General features: G+C 39.0%; 1 protein-coding gene across 8 annotated transcripts in view; it reads left to right on the plus strand.

Annotated features, from left to right (window-relative positions):
- sbf2 (SET binding factor 2) overlaps positions 1-17,795 on the plus strand; it is a 446,331-nt gene that overhangs the window by 30,900 nt on the left and 397,636 nt on the right. The window lies entirely within an intron of this gene.

Genomic DNA, 17,795 nt, shown 5'->3' on the forward strand with positions numbered 1-17,795 from the left:
CCCTCCTCCCCTCCCCTCCTCCCCTCCCCTCCTCCCCTCCCCTCCTCCCCTCCCCTCCTCCCCTCCTCCCCTCCTCACCTCCTCCCCTCCCCTCCTCCCCTCCCCTCCTCCCCTCCCCTCCTCCCCTCCCCTCCTCCCCTCCCCTCCTCCCCTCCCCTCCTCCCCTCCCCTCCTCCCCTCCCCTCCTCCCCTCCCCTCCCCTCCCCTCCTCCCCTCCCCTCCTCCCCTCCCCTCCTCCCCTCCCCTCCTCCCCTCCCCTCCTCCCCTTCCCTCCTCCCCTCCCCTCCTCCCCTTCCCTCCCCTCCCACTTATTTAAAGTTCAGAATCCAAGATACATTAAACCCGTTAAACAATGTTGTCACTCAATAAAAATATAGAAGAAATTCCACTGAGTCAGTTCTTTTCATGATCTTTTCCTTCTGTCATTTTAGGTGGTAGATGTCCACGGTAGGTTTTCTCTATTGTGTTTCATGTATGGCTCCCATATTTGTTCAAATATTGTAATGTTATTTCTTAAATTGTATGTTATTTTTTCTAATGGAAAACATTTATTCATTTCTATATACCATTGTTGTATTCTCAAATTATCTTCTAATTTCCAGGTTGACATAATACATTTTTTTGCTACAGCTAGGGCTATCATAACAAATCTTTTTTGTGCTCCATCCAAATCCAGTCCAAATTCTTTGTTTTTTTTATATTACTTAGGAGGAAGATCTCTGGGTTTTTTGGTATATTGCTTTTTGTGATTTTATTTAGTATCCAGTTTAGATCTTCCCAAAATTTTTTCACTTTCTCATATGTCCAGATTGCATGAACTGTTCCCGTTTCCTTTTTACAGCGAAAACATCTGTCTGATACTGTTGGGTCCCATTTATTTAACTTTTGAGGTGTAATGTATAACCTGTGTATCTAGTTATATTGTATCATACGTAACCTTGTGTTTATTGTATTTCTCGTGGTTCCGGAGCATATTTCTCCCATGTTTCATTCTTTATCTTTATACTTAGATCTTGTTCCCATTTTTGTTTGGTTTTATCATTTGTTTCCTCATTCTCCTTGTAGTTTAATATACATGTTTGTTATAAATTTTTTGATTATCATTGTAGCTGTAATCACATATTCAAAATTACTTCCTTCTAGTAACCTCAGACTGTTTCCCAATTTGTCCATCAAGTAGGATTTCAGTTGGTAGTATGCCAACCTTGTATCGTCAGTTATATTATATTTATCCTTCAATTGTTCAAAGGATAATAATTTATTTCCCGAAAAAATAATTCTCTATTCTTTTGATCCCTTTTTTCTCCCATTCTCTAATGGAAAGGTTATCTATTGTAAAAGGGATTAGCAGATTTTGCGTCAGTATTAGTTTTGGTAGTTGGTAATTTGTTTTATTCCTTTCTACATGAATCTTCTTCCAAATGTTGAGCAGATGATGCAATACCGGAGAATTTCTACGTAGTACCAATTTTTCATCCCATTTATATAATATATGTTCAGGTATCTTCTCCCCTATTTTATCTAGTTCTAATCTAGTCCAATCTGGCTTTTCCCTTGTTTGATAAAAATCTGATAGGTATCTTAATTGTGCGGCTCTATAATAATTTTTAAAGTTTGGTAGTTGTAAGCCTCCTTGTTTATACAATTCTGTTAATTTATCTAGTGCTATCCTCGGTTTCCCCCCTTTTCCATAAAAATTTCCTTATTATTTTCTTTAAATCCTTGAAAAATTTCTCTGTTAATCGTATTGGTAATGTCTGAAATAAATATTGTATCCTTGGGAAAATGTTCATTTTAATACAGTTTATCCTTCCTATCAGTGTTAGTGGTAAATCTTTCCAATGCTCTAAGTCGTCTTGTAATTTTTTTCATTAATGGATAATAATTGAGTTTATATAGATAGCTGAGGTTTTTATTTATTTGTATACCTAGATATCGCATTGCTTGCGTTTGCCATCTGAATGGCGATTCTTTCTCAAATTTTGAGAAATCCGCATTATTCATTGGCATTGCTTTGCTTTTATTTGCGTTTATCTTGTACCCCGATACTTCTCCATATTCCTTCAATTTCCTATGTAATTCTTTTATTGATATTTCTGGTTCTACTAAGTATATTATAATGTCATCTGCAAATAGACTGATTTTATATTCCTTGTATTTTATTTTTATCCCTTTTATTTTATTTTCTGTTCTTATCAGTTCTGCCAGTGGTTCTATGGCTAATGCAAACAATAAAGGAGATAGTGGGCATCCCTGCCTTGTTGATCTGCTTATGTTAAATTGTTTTGATTATATACCCGTTTACTGTCACTTTCGCCAATAGCCCCTTATATAATGCTTTAATCCAATTAATATATTTCTCTGGTAAGCTGAATTTTTGTAGTACTTTGAATAAATAATTCCATTCTACTCTGTCAAAGGCCTTCTCTGCGTCTAAAGCAACCGCTACTGTTGGAGTTTTATTTCCTTCTACTGCATGAATTAAGTTAATAAATTTACAGATATTGTTTGTTGTTCGTCTTTTTTTAATAAATCCAGTTTGGTCTAGATTTACTATTTTTGGTACATAGTCGGATAATCTGTTTGCTAATAGTTTAGCTATTATCTTGTAATCTGTGTTAAGTAAAGATATTGGTCTATATGACGCTGGTATAAGTGGATCTTTCCCTGTCTTTGGTATTACTGTAATTATTGCTGTTTTACATGACTCTCAAAAGCTTTGTGTTTTATCAATCTGGTTGATGACTTCCAGAAGGGGAGGAATTAATAAATCTTTAAATGTTTTATAGAATTCTATTGGCAATCCATCCTCTCCTGGTGTTTTATTGTTCGGTAGTTTTTTTATTATCTCCTGTATTTCTTCTATTTCAAATGGTTTTATTAATTTATTTTGTTCCTCTGTTTGTAATTTCGGTAGTTCAATTTTAGTTAAAAATTCATCTATTTTATCTTCTTTCCCTTCGTTTTCAGTTTGATATAGTTGTTTGTAGAATTCTCTAAAGTTTTCATTCATCTCTGTTGGATTATATGTGATTTGCTTGTCCTTTTTCCTTAAATGTCAATACCATTCTCTTAGTTTGTTCTGTCTTAAGCTGCCACGCTAAATTTTGTGCGTTTTTTCTCCTAGCTTATAATATTTCTGTTTTGTCTTCATTATGTTCTTCTCCACCTTATATGTTTGTAGTGTTTCATATTTTATTTTTTTATCTGCCAATTCTCTTCTTTTAGTTGTCTTCCTTCATTGCTAATTCTTTTTCTATCTTTGCTATTTCCCTTTCCAACTGCTCTGTTTCCTGATTGTAGTCCTTCTTCATCTTGGTTACATAACTTATTATTTGCCCTCTGATGAACGCTTTCATTGCTTCCCATAGTATAAACTTATCTTTCTCTGATTCCGTATTTATTTCAAAGTACATTTTAATTTGTCGTTCAATTAATTCTCTAAAATCCTGCCTTTTAAGTAGCATGGAGTTTAATCTCCATCTATACATTCTTGGTGGGATGTCCTCTAACTCTATTGTCAATAACAGGGGTGAGTGGTCTGATAATAGTCTAGCTTTATATTCCGTTTTCCTAACTCTCTCTTGCATGTGAGCTGATAACAGGAATAGGTCTATTCTTGAGTATGTTTTATGTCTGCCCGAATAATATGAATATTCCTTTTCCTTTGGGTGTTGTTTCCTCCATATATCCAAAAGTTGCATTTCTTCCATCGATTTAATTATAAATTTGGTTACTTTGTTCTTTGTATTAATTTTTTTTTCAGTTTTATCCATGTTTGAATCCAAATTAAGATTGAAATCCCCTCCTATTAGTATGTTCCCTTGCGTATCTGCTATCTTCAAAAAGATATCTTGCATAAATTTTTGATCTTCTTCATTAGGTGAATATACGATGAGTAAATTCCAAAACTCCGAATATATCTGACATTTTATCATTACATATCTATTTCCCTGCTGGATCTATTTCCTCTTCTATTTTGATTGGTACATTTTTACTGATTAATATAGCTACTCCTCTGGCTTTTGAGGTATATGACGCTGCTGTTAAATGTCCTATCCAATCTTTCTTTAATTTCTTGTGTTCCACTTCGGTTAAGTGTGTCTCTTGTGTGAATGCTATATTAATTTTTTCTTTTTTCAATAAATTTAACAGTTTCTTCCTTTTGATTTGGTTATGTATTCCATTAATATTTAAAGTCATATAATTCAACATAGCCATCTTATACTTCGTTTATCTTTCCTTTCCATTTCCTCATCATCACCTTTCCTTCTTATCCATTTCTGTTTTTTTTTAAGCACATTATAAGACAACATTTCTAAAACATAAAATATTTCCATTACTCTCCTATCTAAAAATCCTTTAACCCCATTATCCCCTCCCCTTCCTGTGTTGCCCTTTGTCCCTTGTCGGGCAACCACATCTCCCCTCTCCATTTGGATTTGTGAAATCACTCACAAACATCAACTGATTTCGCAGTGACCGTAATTCTTCCCCACCCAGATCCCCCAGAAAAGATTTTGATCTTCATATATAACAAAGGTCACTCTCTTAATTCCCTCCTTACTTCCTCTCTTCCCCTTCTTTCCCTTGTTAATTCTTATCTATACTCTATATATTTTCCTTTAAATACACACACACACACACACACACACACACACACACACACACACACACACACTTATATATTTATTTATATATATATATATCTTTATATATATATATATATATTTTTATATATATATATATTTTTATATATAACTATATATTTATATTTATATATATTTATATTTATGTATATTTATGTATATTTATGTATATATATATACACACACATATATACACACATACATATAGTTTGTGGTCATTTTTGCTCTCGTTACATGTCTTCACCTCTCTGTCTGTTTTGTAGTTGTTCTGCAAATTTCCGTGCTTCCTCCGGATCCGAGAATAGTCTGTTTTGCTGCCCTGGAATAACTATTTTAAGTACCGCTGGGTACTTTAGCATAAATTTGTATCTTTTTTTCCATAGGATCGCTTTTGCTGTATTAAACTCCTTCCTCTTCTTCAGGAGTTCAAAACTTATATCTGGATAGAAAAAAAATTTTTGACCTTTGTATTCCAGTGGCTTTTTGTTTTCTCTTATTTTCTTCATTGCTTTCTCCAATATATTTTCTCTTGTTGTATATCTTAGGAATTTTACTAAAATGGATCTTGGTTTTTGTTGTGGTTGTGGTTTAGGGGCTAATGTTCTATGTACCCTTTCTATTTCCATTTCTTCCTGTAATTCTGGTCTTCCTAGGACCCTGGGGATCCAATCTTTTATAAATTCTCTCATATTCTTGCCTTCTTCATCTTCCTTAAGGCCCACTATCTTTATATTATTTCTTCTATTATAATTTTCCATTATATCTATCTTCTGAGCTAACAGCTCTTGTGTCTCTTTAACTTTTTTATTAGATTCTTCTAATTTCTTTTTTAAGTCATCTACTTCCATTTCTATGGCTGTTTCTCGTTCTTCCACCTTGTCCACTCTTTTTCCTATATCTGACATGAACATCTCTAATCTATTCATTTTTTCTTCTGTACTGTTTATTCTTCTTTTTATTTCACTAAATTCTTGTGATTGCCATTCTTTTATTGATTCCATGTATTCTTTAAAAAAAATATATCCATGTACTTGCCCTTCTCTTCCTCTTCTTCCTCTGGGTTGGTCATCTGTTGTTTCTTTGATTTCCTTTTACTCTCTTCTTTCTTGTTCTCGTTGTTTTCTATGTTCTCCTCTTGTTGCTGTGTTGTGGCTATCAATTTCAGCTGTGGAGATCGACTCCTCAGCTGGTCCCCCCTCCCGTCAGTTTTTTTTTTTGTCTTGCGCATCGCGCATACGCGAGGAGTCGCGCATGCGCGGTTGCGCACTTTTGCTTGGCTCCGCGAGCCATTTTTGTAGTCCCGAGCTCATGACTTCGACTGACCTGAGGGAGCGGGCTTCTCTCTCCACAGCGGGCCTCCTCGGACAGGTAAGGCCTTCACCTTCTTCTTCCGATGTCTTCTTCTCTTCTTCCCGTTGCTTTTGACTTTCTTCGCTGCCATTTTCTTCCCATCTTTACTTTCACTTTATTTTAATTTTCGTGTTTGTGCCTTTGTGTTTTCTCTGTTCTTTTAAACTTTTCCGGAGAGGGCTGGAGTTCCCCGACCGGCCACTACTCCATCACGTGACTCCTCAAAAGGGGGATGGAGTTGAAGAGGTGGAAAAGAGGTGTATGCAAGATATTAGATGGCCATGTTGAACTATATGACTATAAACATTAATGGAATACATAACCAAATTGAAAGGAAGAGGCTACTAAATTTATTGAAGAATGAAAAAATAGATATAGCATTTGTGTAGGAAACTCATCTAACTGAAGCGGAACATAACAAACTAAAGAAAGACTGGGTAGGACACGTAACAGCAGCATCCTATAATTCAAAAGTGAGAGGTGTACCCATACTAGTTAACATAACCTTAATTTGGACCCAATGTTGGATAAAACTGGACAAAAGACAAGTAAAAAGAATAAAGTAGCCAAATATATGGTTAAATCAATGCAGTTTATGGATATATGGAGGAGGCAGCACCCAAGAGAGATGGAATACTCATATTATTCAAGTAGACACAATACTTACTCAAGGATTGATATGTCAGCCCATATTCAAGGGAGAGTTAGGAAAACTGTGTATAAAGCTAGACACCTATCAGATTATTCACCCCTATTATTAGCAATAGAACTGGAGGACATCCCACCAAGAACATAGAGATGGAGGTTAAACTCCATGCTACATAAGACAGGAATTTAGGGAGTTTATTGAACACCAAATTAAAAGACATTTTGAAATAAACACAGGATCAATGAAAGACAAATTTATATTATGGGATGCAATTAAAGCCTTCATTCGAGGGCAGATAATAAGTTATGTGACTAAGATGAAAAAGGATTTCAATAGGGAAATAGAGCAGTTGGAAAGGGAGATAGTAAGTACAGAAAATAAATTAGTAAAAAGGGATGATAAAATGAAAAGGAGAGAATTGGCAGATAAAAAAATTAAATACAAAACATTACAAACGTACAAGAACATATTAGAAAAACATAATGAAAACAAAGCAAAAGTATTACGAACTGGGAGAAAAAAAAACAAAATATTAGCCTGGTAACAAAACAGAACAAGCTAAAAGAATGATACTGGCATCAAGGAAAACAGACAAACAAATTACATTTAATCCAACAGAGATTAATGAAAATTTTAAGGAATTTTATGAACAATTGTATCAAACTGAAAACATGGGGAAAGAAGATAATATAGAGGAATTTTTAGCTAAAATTGAACTGCAGAATTTGCAAGAAGAGGAACCAAACAAACTAATAAAACCATTTGAAATAGAGGAAGTACAAGATATATTAAAAAAGCTGCCGAACAATAAAACACCAGGAGAGGATGGATTTCCAATAGAATTTTGTAAAACATTGAAACAGTTATTAATTCTTCCTCTCCTGGAAGTAGAGATAAAAGAAACACAAAACTTGCCAAATTTATGCAAGACAGCAATAATTACAGTAATACCAAAGACGGGGAAGGATCCATTAACACCAGCATCATATAGACCAATATCTCTACTTAACTCAGACTATAAGATAATAGCAAAAGTATTAGCAAACAGATTGGCCGATTGTGTACCAAAAATAGATCAAACTGGATTTATTAAGAAAATACGAAAATGGACAATGTCTGCAAACTTATTAATCTAATCCACACAATTCAAGCAAATAAGAAATCAACAGTGGCTGTTGCTTATGATGCCGAAAAAGCCTTTGATGGAGTAGAGTGGAATTACTTATTTAAAGTATTACAGAATTTCAATCTACCAGAAAAATATATAAATTGGATTAAAGCATTGTATGATGGACTGTTGGCGAAGGTAACAGTAAATGGATATCTATCGAGTCACTTTAAATTAAGTAGGTCAACTAGACAGGGATGTCCACTATCCCACTCATTGTTTGCTTGAGCTATCAAACCTTTGGCAGAACTGATAAGAATATAAAATAAAAGGGGTAAAAATAAAGGAGGAGTATAAAATCGGCTTATTTGCAGATGACATCATAGATATATCACCAGAAATATCAATAAAAGAACTACATTAGAAATTGAAGGAATATGGAGAAATATCGGGGTGCAAGATCAACACAAATAAAAGTGAAGTGATCCCAATGAGTAATGCAGACTATACAGAATTTTAAAAAGCATCACTATTTAAATGGCAAGCACAAGCAATCTGATACCTCGGGATCAGGTTAAATAATAACTTAAGCCACTTAAGTACAAACTAAATTATCAACCACTAATCAAGAAATTGCAGGAAGACTTTGAACATTGGAAAGAATTACCGCTAACGTTGATAGGGAGGGTAAACTGCATTAAAATGAACGTGTTCCTAAGGATACAATACTTACTTCAAACGCTATCCTTAACAGAGAAATTCTTTAAGGATCTAAAGAGAATAATAAGGAAATTCTTGTGGAAAGGGAGGAATCCAAGGGTAGTGTTAGATAAATTAGCAGAGAGGTATAATTAAGGTGGTTTACAGTTACCAAATTTTAGAAGTTATTATAGAGCTGCAGAATTAAGGTATTTATCAGATTTTTACCAGACAAGGGAAAAATCAGACTGGACTAAGATAGAACTAGATAAAATAGGGGAAAAGGTACTGCAACATATACTTTATAAGTGGGATGAAAAGCTGGTGGAATATAAAAACTCACCAGTACTGCATCATTTACTTAATACATGCAAGAAGATCTACTTAGAAAGGAAAAAAAAATGAATGATCAAATACCAAAATTACTATTGACGCAAAATCTGCTAATCCTTTTTAAAATAGAGAACCTTTCCTTTCGAGAATGGGTGAAAAAAGGAATCAAAAGAATAGAAAATTGTTTTTTGGGAAATAATTTATTAACATTTGAACAGTTGAAATACAAATATGGAATAACTCATGGTACAATGTTTGCATACCACAGTGAAAAGGTAACGGTTACCTCGCGAAACGGGAAAGGGGGCGACAATGTTCACATATATGCGGCTGCACCATTGTTGGACATGTTCAAAACCCTGCATGGGCGCTCTGGTGTGCCAGTGTATCTTGGAAAGTTGGCAGTGGGTGCAGGTTCTGGCCCAGTCTGCAACCTGCTTTCGAAGCCTGTGCCAGACAAAATGTTCTGCCTCCATACGAACCGTGGAGCTGTTAGAAGGGTGGGAAAGGTCATGGATATGGTGGAAGACTTGCCTGTGCCACTGCTGTGGAACCACTGGTTGCGGGGTGCTCATGGAGATATCACACAGGATGGTATAATCATGGAGAAGAGTCAGGAGGTCCTGGAACCGCAGGCCCTTGATGGCAGTCCTGAAGGCCTGTGTCTCCATGTCGGACTTCTAATCCCGGGCAAACTGGTCATAGTCTAGGCTGGGTGTCAGTGAGCAAATGGCCGGTTGGGAGAGCATGTTGGCGACCACGTTGTCTTTCGTCGCCTTGTGCCGAATGTCAGTGGTGAACACTGACACAAAGGATGGGTGTCGCTGTTGGTGGACTGACCAGTGATCTCTAGCCATAGTGCGCGCCTGAGTGAGGGGTTTGTGGTTGGTAAAAATGGTGAAAGGCCACCCCCCCCCCCCCCCCCCCCAAGAAGTAGTGAAAATGACGCACAGCAAGGTACATACCCAGCAACTCATGGTCGAAAGCGCTATACTTGTGCTCTGGTGGATGAACAAGTCGGCTAAAGAATGCCAGTGGTTTCCACTGTCTGTTAACCTGCTGCTCCAGGACGGCACCAATGGTGGTGGAAGAGGCATCGATGGAGAGCACCATATGAAAGTTGGTGCATGGGTGGACGAGCAGAGTGGCCTTCGCGAGGGCAACTTTCATGGCTTCGAATGCCCTGTTGGCCTCTGGAGTCCAGGCGAGTGAGGGCGAAGAGCGACTGCATGATGCGTGCAGCGCCTGGAATGAATCGGTTATAGAAGTTTAACATACCCGTGAACTCTTGTAGTCCCTTGAGGTAGTCCAATAAAGACCTCAACAACGAAGACGGTGTTTACATCCGGTACTGCACGGATGGCAGTCTCTTCATTTTTTTTTTTTGAAGACTTTATTTAAAATTTTATAACATGAATACAATAGAGAATTACATTTAAAGAAAAATAAAAAAAAATTAAAATAGTATGATTACAATATTACATCAGAAAACTACACAAAATAACCCCCCCCATTAATTGTAACACAATATTAATAGTCTAACTTAAAATTAGTCCAACCCTCCCCCCCCAAAATAAAGAGTGAAGAGTTAATAAAATTAACAATATTATATATGGAAAAAAATACCCACTTACAAAAAAAGAGATAAAACTTAACCTAAAAAAATTCTAACAAAAAAAAATTGTCAATACTAAAATATCACGCTTAAACATATATTTAAATCAAACTTAAATGCATATAATTAGCAAACGGAGTCCACTTTAACTTATAAAAAGACAACTTATCCTGAATTGAAAAAGATATCCTTTCCATAGTCAAACAAAATTTCATTTCCAAATACCACTTATCTAAAGTTAGTATTTTTCTATCTTTCCAAGTAAGTGCTATACATTTTTTAGCCACGACTAAAGCTAAATAGATAAATGAAATCTGATAATCCTCTAAACCTAAATCAATTAATGATTGCATGTTCCCTAATAAAAATATATCGGGATCTAATACAAGATGAATATTATATAAACTGTTAAAAATAGATTGAATACCTTTCCAAAACTGTTGCAATCGATCACAAAGCCAAACAGTATGCAAAAAAATATTGGCCGTCTGATCACATCGAAAACAAGAATCCAACTTACTAAGACCAAATTTTTAAAATTTCTCCGGCGTTAAATATAGCTGATGAATAAAATTATAATTAATCATCGCTAGTCTAGCATTAATTAATTTCCGAATACTATTCTGACAAATTTCCATCCAAGCTTCTTCAGCTATTTTATGTCCTAAATCTTTTTCCCATTTCAACTTATCTTTATTCCAGTCTTTTTTACTATCAATTTCTTGTAAAATACAATACACATCAGATATATATCCATTTTTTGGTATTGAAAGTACATATTCTTCAAAACTAGATTCAGGCAATAAAATCATATGTCGACCACATAACTGTTTTACAAAAGATCTTAATTGATAATATACAAATATAGAATTTGCACTAATACCATATTTCCTTTGTAATTCGTCAAAGGAACAAAAACAACCCTCAGAAAAACAATCAGATAAATTTTTTATTCCCTTCTTTTCCCATTGTTTCAAAGTGGCATTGGAGACCGTAAAAGGAACAAGTTGATTATTATATAATGGCAATCTTCCAGAATATATATTTTTAAGTCCCAATTTTTAAGTTTACTTGTCCATAAATTCAATAAATGTTTCAATATTGGTACATCATAAGTTCATAATAAATTTTTATTCCATCGAAACAAAATCTCATGAGGAAATTTTTCTAAAATAACCGCCATTTCTATCTTTACCCAACTAGGTGGGTCATCCATATTCATTAATGCACTAAGAAATTTGAATTGAGCTGCTTCATAATAATGCTGAAAATTCGGTAATCTTAAACCTCCAAATTGAAAATCCCACATCAATTTTCTCATTGCTACTCTTGGAAATTTTCCCTTCCATAAGAATTCTCTAATCGCTTTATATAAGTCCTGGATGGCAGTCTCTTCAATCTGAGGCGCTTGCAAGCTCACACCAAGACACAAGAGCAACTTGTCCGTGAACTACTCTTTGCAGACAATGCCGCTTTAGTTGCCCATTCAGAGCCAGCTCTCCAGCACATGACGTCCTCTTTTGCGGAAACTGTCAAAATCTTTGGCCTGGATATCAGCCTGAAGAAAACTGAGGTCCTCCATCAACCAGCTCCCCACATCTCCATCGGGCACACTGAACTCAAAACGGTCAACCATATTACATACCTTGGCTGCACCATTTCATCTGATGCAAGGATCAACAAAGAGATAGACAACAGACTCGCCAAGGCAAATAGCACCTTTGGAAGACTACACAAAAGTGTCTGGAAAAACAACCATCTGAAGAAACACACAAAGATCAACGTGTACAGAGCCATTGTCATACCCACGCTCCTGTTTGGCTCCGAATCATAGGTCCTCTACCGACATCACCTACGGCTCCTAGAACGCTTCCATCAGCGCTGTCTCCGCTCCATCCTCAATATTCATTGGAATGACTTCATCACCAACATCGAAGTACTCGAGCTGGCAGAGTCCCCAAGCATCGAATCCATGTTGCTGAAGACCCAACTGCGCTGGGTGGGTCACGTCTCCAGAATGGAGGATCATCGCCACCCCAAGATCGTGTTCTATGGCGAGCTCTCCACTGGCCACCGAGACAGAGGTGCACCAAAGAAGAGGTACAAGGACTGCCTAAAGAAATCTCTTAGTGCCTGCCTCATTGACCACCGCCAGTGGGCTGATATCGCCTCCAACTGTGCATCTTGGCACCTCACAGTTCGGCGGGCAGCAACCTCCTTTGAAGAAGACCGCAGAGTCCACCTCACTCACAAAAGACAGGAGGAAAAACCCAACACCCAACCCCAACCAACCAATTTTCCCTTGGAACCGCTGCAACCGTGCCTGCCTGTCCCGCATCAGACTTGTCAGTCACCAACGAGGCTGCAGCAGACGTGGATGTACCCCTCCATAAATCTTCACCCGTGAAGCCAAGCCAAAGGAAAGGCGTGGAAACTCTGATTGCAGTGACCTTTGTAGCAGCTGGTGTAGCTCCATTGGCCGTGATGGTATGTCCCAGGAACTGCATGGAATCTTTCCCGAATTGGCATTTGGTTGTGTTGTGCCCGGTCTCTGCTGGCGACAAGAATGTTGTCCAGATAAATGAATACAAAATTCAAATCCCTGCCCACCATATCTATGAGGCGCTGGAAGGTCTGGGTGGCGTTGTTGAGCCCAAAAGGCATGCGTTGAAATTCGAACAAGCCGAAGGGGGTGATGATGGCCATTTTGGGGATGTCTTTGGAGTGAACCGGGATTTAATGATACCCGCGCACCAGGTCAACCATGGAGAACATCCTCGCTCCATGCAGGTTGGCCATCAAGTCCTGAATGTGAGGGATGGGGTAACAGATGGGTACTGTCATGTCGTTAATTCGTCGACAATCTCTGCAGGGGTTCCAGCCACCGGAGGCTTTCTGGACCTGGTGGAGCGGTGAGGCCCAAGGACTGTCGGAGCGTCGAATGATGCCCAGTCCTACAGATGCGAGAAGTCCTCTTTCGCTATCTGGAGCTTATCCGGTGGGAGCCGGCATGCCTTGGCATGGACCGGCGGGCATTGGGTGGGGATATAATGAAACACCCTGTGGCGTAGTGAGGTGGCGGAGAACTGCAGCTTGAGGAGGGACGAGAACTCGTCCAGGATGCGCTGAAACTCATCCTTGAGTGCGTTGACCGTGGCCATCTGTGGCTGCTCTGTGTGGGAGGTGTTGAGGCGAACAGATTGGAAGGTACGGACGTCAACAAGTTGCCTCCCTTGGGGGTCGACCAGGAGTCCGTGGATGAGGAGGAAGTCGATACCCAGAATGGAGGTTGGGAGGGATGAAATGGTGAACCTCCATGAGAACTTCCACTGGCTGATCTGGAAGTGGACTGTCTTGTTACCATACGTTTGGATCTCCGTCGAATTGGCTGCACGGAGTTGAGGTCCTTGAGGCCGGTTCTAGGACTCGATGGCTGTGGCCGGGATGATGCTGATCTGGGCCCTGGTGTCGACGAGGAAGTGTCGGCTGCTGATTGCATCCCGCAGGTAGAGAAGGCTGTGTTCTTGGCCAGCTGCCGCAGCTATTAACAGCACCCGTCCTGCTTGTTTCTCTGGAACGAGCAGGGCTGACGACACTTCTGAGCCTTGGCTCCCCAGTGCTGGTGGAAGAAGCAGATACCTGAAGTGCATGGCTTGCTTCTGGCTCTGCTCTTTGAGGCCCCTGCAGGGGTCGAATGTTCCTCCGCAGTGCTAGATGAAGGTTTGGCATGGTCATGGCCGGAATTCATAACTTGCTGGACTGCTGAGCCCTCTGGGAATCATTCAAGCCATAGCTCCTGAGCCTTTTGAGCGACCTTTCTATGATTGTCGAAGCTCTCCTGGGACAGTAAAGGCCTGATATCTTCGGGCATATGGTCGAGGAAGATGCACTCGAAGTGTGGGCAATTGGTGTGATTGCCCAAGAGCTCGAGCATCTCATCCATCAATGTGATTGGAGTTCTGTCTCCCAAGGCATCGAGGTGCAGCATCTGAGTGGCACGCTGGTGCCTGGAGAAGCCGAGGGAGCTGGTGAGCACCCGCTTGATGGTCCAGTACTTACTTTCCGCGGGTGGGTGCTGAATGACGTGCAGCAATCGTTTGGCAGTGGCCTTGTCCAGGGCAGCGACCACATGATAATACTTGATCGTATCTGATGAAATCTGGTGGAGGTGAAACTGAGCCTCTGCGTGGCTGAACCAGGTCTCCGGCTCTTGAACCCAGAAGTCAGGAAGCTTGATGACTATAGCGTTGATTGAAGAGTCTTTCATATCGGGTTCAAAGGTGTTTGAACCTGTCGGGGTCACCAATGTAGCGGTGGCTACTTTGCTAACTGAAGGATCACACAACCAGACGGGTTGAGTTCAGTGAGCAAAACTTATTTATTGAGGTCTGTCTGGCTGGTTTTATACTCCTAGCCCGGAACTGGTTGAGAACTGCGTCACGGGCCCTGAAGTCGCCAGGGCGTCACGTCGGCCGCAGAGCACGAGCTTCTGAGCCTGGTGACAAGGTCGGGGAGAAACCCCCGACGGTGCCATTTTGGCTGGCTGCATGAAATGACATGTGGGGCCCATTCGCCTGCCTAATGGCATGCCGCCACACTGCTTTATTTCTGTCTTGAATGACTACTCCCAAATCTCATTCAGATTAACTAAATTTGATTTTTCAATGAGATTTGGTGAACTGAAATTTTGTAATTTAAATTAAGTACAAAATTAAAAGGAAATCAGTGCCTTCTCCATGGTCATATTCTCTTTTCCCGCTTTTTAAAATTTTAATACAAATTTGTACTTTGAGACTTTGTTCATCTCAAAACTTTGGAAATTTACTTTGTATATCATCAATTATTGTTGGAATGATTATCAGAGATTTTTATTGTGTACTTTCTAAGGATTTGCTGCACTTTGTATTTTGTTTGTTTCAGATATCTATTATAAAAGAAAGTTGAAGATTTCAAAACTGGGCATTGAATTCTCAAAATTTTATTCCTTAAAAAGTTATGATAAATTATTATTTATTCAATGTCCTTTTTTGTGAATAACCTGTCTTGGTTCTTCTACTTAAATTCTGAATGTTACCCAGCTTGACGTTTTTCTCCACTTGAAAAATCTATTTGCTTATATTCTTGGCACTAAGTATGTCAAATTATGCCAAATAGTACTGTCCAAATTTTCAAATGTGCAGTACAGTAAAAACCCTTGGTATTTGGAATTCAAGCGACCAGCAGCCAGCTGCAAAAAAAATGAAGATAATAAATATTAAAATAAATGTGAATAAAATAAGAAGCATAAGCTACATAAGTTTAAAATTGTAAATTTTCTCTGAGGTAACACAAACCTTTGAAGATGGGATCAAATAGTCAGCTGAGTACCTTGTTTGTAGCACCTGTTTGAATAAAGTTGTATAAAACAGCAATGGCGTTGCGCAGGATGAAGAGCTGATTGATGCTGCTCGTTGTTGGGGTGACTTCTTTAGTGTCTCCTTATCTCTGCTTCGAGCCTCCCCGGACAGAGGGTTTATCTGTAAATTTGGTGGGGGTGGGTGGAGGAGGAGGTGGGCGTTTAATCATCATTAATGTGATTGTTCATCTTCTGGGCAGTTCCTTGGAGGTGGATGAACCTGCAGATGCAGTGCCGGTTAAATGTTTTCAAAGAATGCTTTGAGGTTTGAATATTCATGTGAGTGAAGTTTGTTCAGTGTATGCACAGTATAAAAATTTTTTTTGTCTTTTAAACTGTTTATTCTTAATACAGGTGTATTTGTTAGACATTGTAAGATTAAGTCTCAAGCAACAATCCCCATTGGTGCCAGATACCAGGGGTTTTACTGTACTATGAATTACAAAATGTCTCTCTCTGGCACCTTGTTAGTAGCCCGTGTGGCTTGAAAGTTTATTCATGTATGGATCAAAGAATCTTGCACAATGATATAAGAGATGGAGTGAGGAAAGCCCATGCGACAGAATGGAAAGTGATGATACGGATTAAAAAAAACACTCTTCCACCCAAACTAACTTAGTGAGTGAATGATAATATGATAATGAATGGCGGCACTGCCAGAGCTACTGTAATGGTATTTCTGCTGTTGGTGTGGATCCACAAGGAGAGGAGCTGCAGTTCACCTGTGGGGTTCAACCGTCCAGTCAACTGCCATCAGGTTCGCACAGGCTTTGAACAACCTGTTAAAGGAGCCACTGATGGTTTTATTTAAAATCCCGTGACCAAGGGGGTCTGCGCCCAAGATGGCTGCGTCTATGATCATCAACAGCCACGAGGGTTGGCAGATTCCAGGGAGTGGAGGACTGCCGTAGGGCACCAGAAAATGGGGAGACCAACCCCCATCTGAGAAAGCAAAGCAGAGAAAACCCACAAGATGGTGTCCACAGCGGCGGACAAGTGAGGGGGCTCTGCAGCTGAATGACTAATGCACGTGGTGGGCAGTTGATGACTCGAGGCAAGAAACACACAGGCTCTGGGCTGATGAAGACTGCTGTCGGGAGACCTGCGCCAGGCTGCGGACTGCTTGAGACTGGCTGAAGGGGTACCAGTTATCAGAACTGGATGTGAGGGGGTGCTGAAGGTTTCCTGACTGCATCAGAGATTCAGATCTGGAGCTCGGGTTGCTAATCGTTTGGACTGGACTTTGTTTGATTGCGGAGGCTGTGGAAGCACTGGAGGTGAATCTCCAGTGACTTGGTGACTCTGGGGGGGGGGGGGGGGGGGAAGGCAGGGAGAGACTCTCTTTTGCTTCTCTTTCTCTGATTGCAAGAGGTGCTTCAGGCATTTTTTGGTCAACTCTTTAAAAGATTATTACACAATTATTCAAGATTCACTTTATTGTCATATCAATCTGTCTGCCTTGCAACACGCAAAAGCAATTTCATGTAATATGACACTGTTTTATTACAATGACAATAAATTAAATCTTTAATAATGTTTTAAAGAGCTGACCAAAAAATGGAGGAAAGAAATGTTAAGAGACTTGCTAAGAAATAAAATGGGCCAAATGAGTGACTTGAATAAAATGATGGAACGCCATTTGTATTTAGCTTTGAAACACCCATGCTCCTCCTCTTTTTGGCCTTCGTGTTAATGAAGCAGGTTTCTCGTTAATTATTGTGGTTGGCAAGTGCTTCACTCTCATTGTTTTAAAATTAGAGTGAGTAAAATTGGCATGAGAGGAATCTTTCTAAATGGCTATAATGGAAATTGGTTAGAAATTCCCATTGCAGAATCAGAATTTATTGCCATTAAATTCGTTGTATATAAACACCTCACACTATAAGTAAATATAGTGCAAAAAAAAAAGAAAAATATAGTAAGATGGTGTCTATGGTTCATTCAGGAATCTGATGGCAGAAGGGAAGAAGCTGTCCTTGTGCTGCTGAGTCATTATG

Source organism: Narcine bancroftii, chromosome 1 (assembly GCF_036971445.1).
Source record: "Narcine bancroftii isolate sNarBan1 chromosome 1, sNarBan1.hap1, whole genome shotgun sequence".
In the NCBI taxonomy this organism is placed as follows: domain Eukaryota; kingdom Metazoa; phylum Chordata; class Chondrichthyes; order Torpediniformes; family Narcinidae; genus Narcine; species Narcine bancroftii.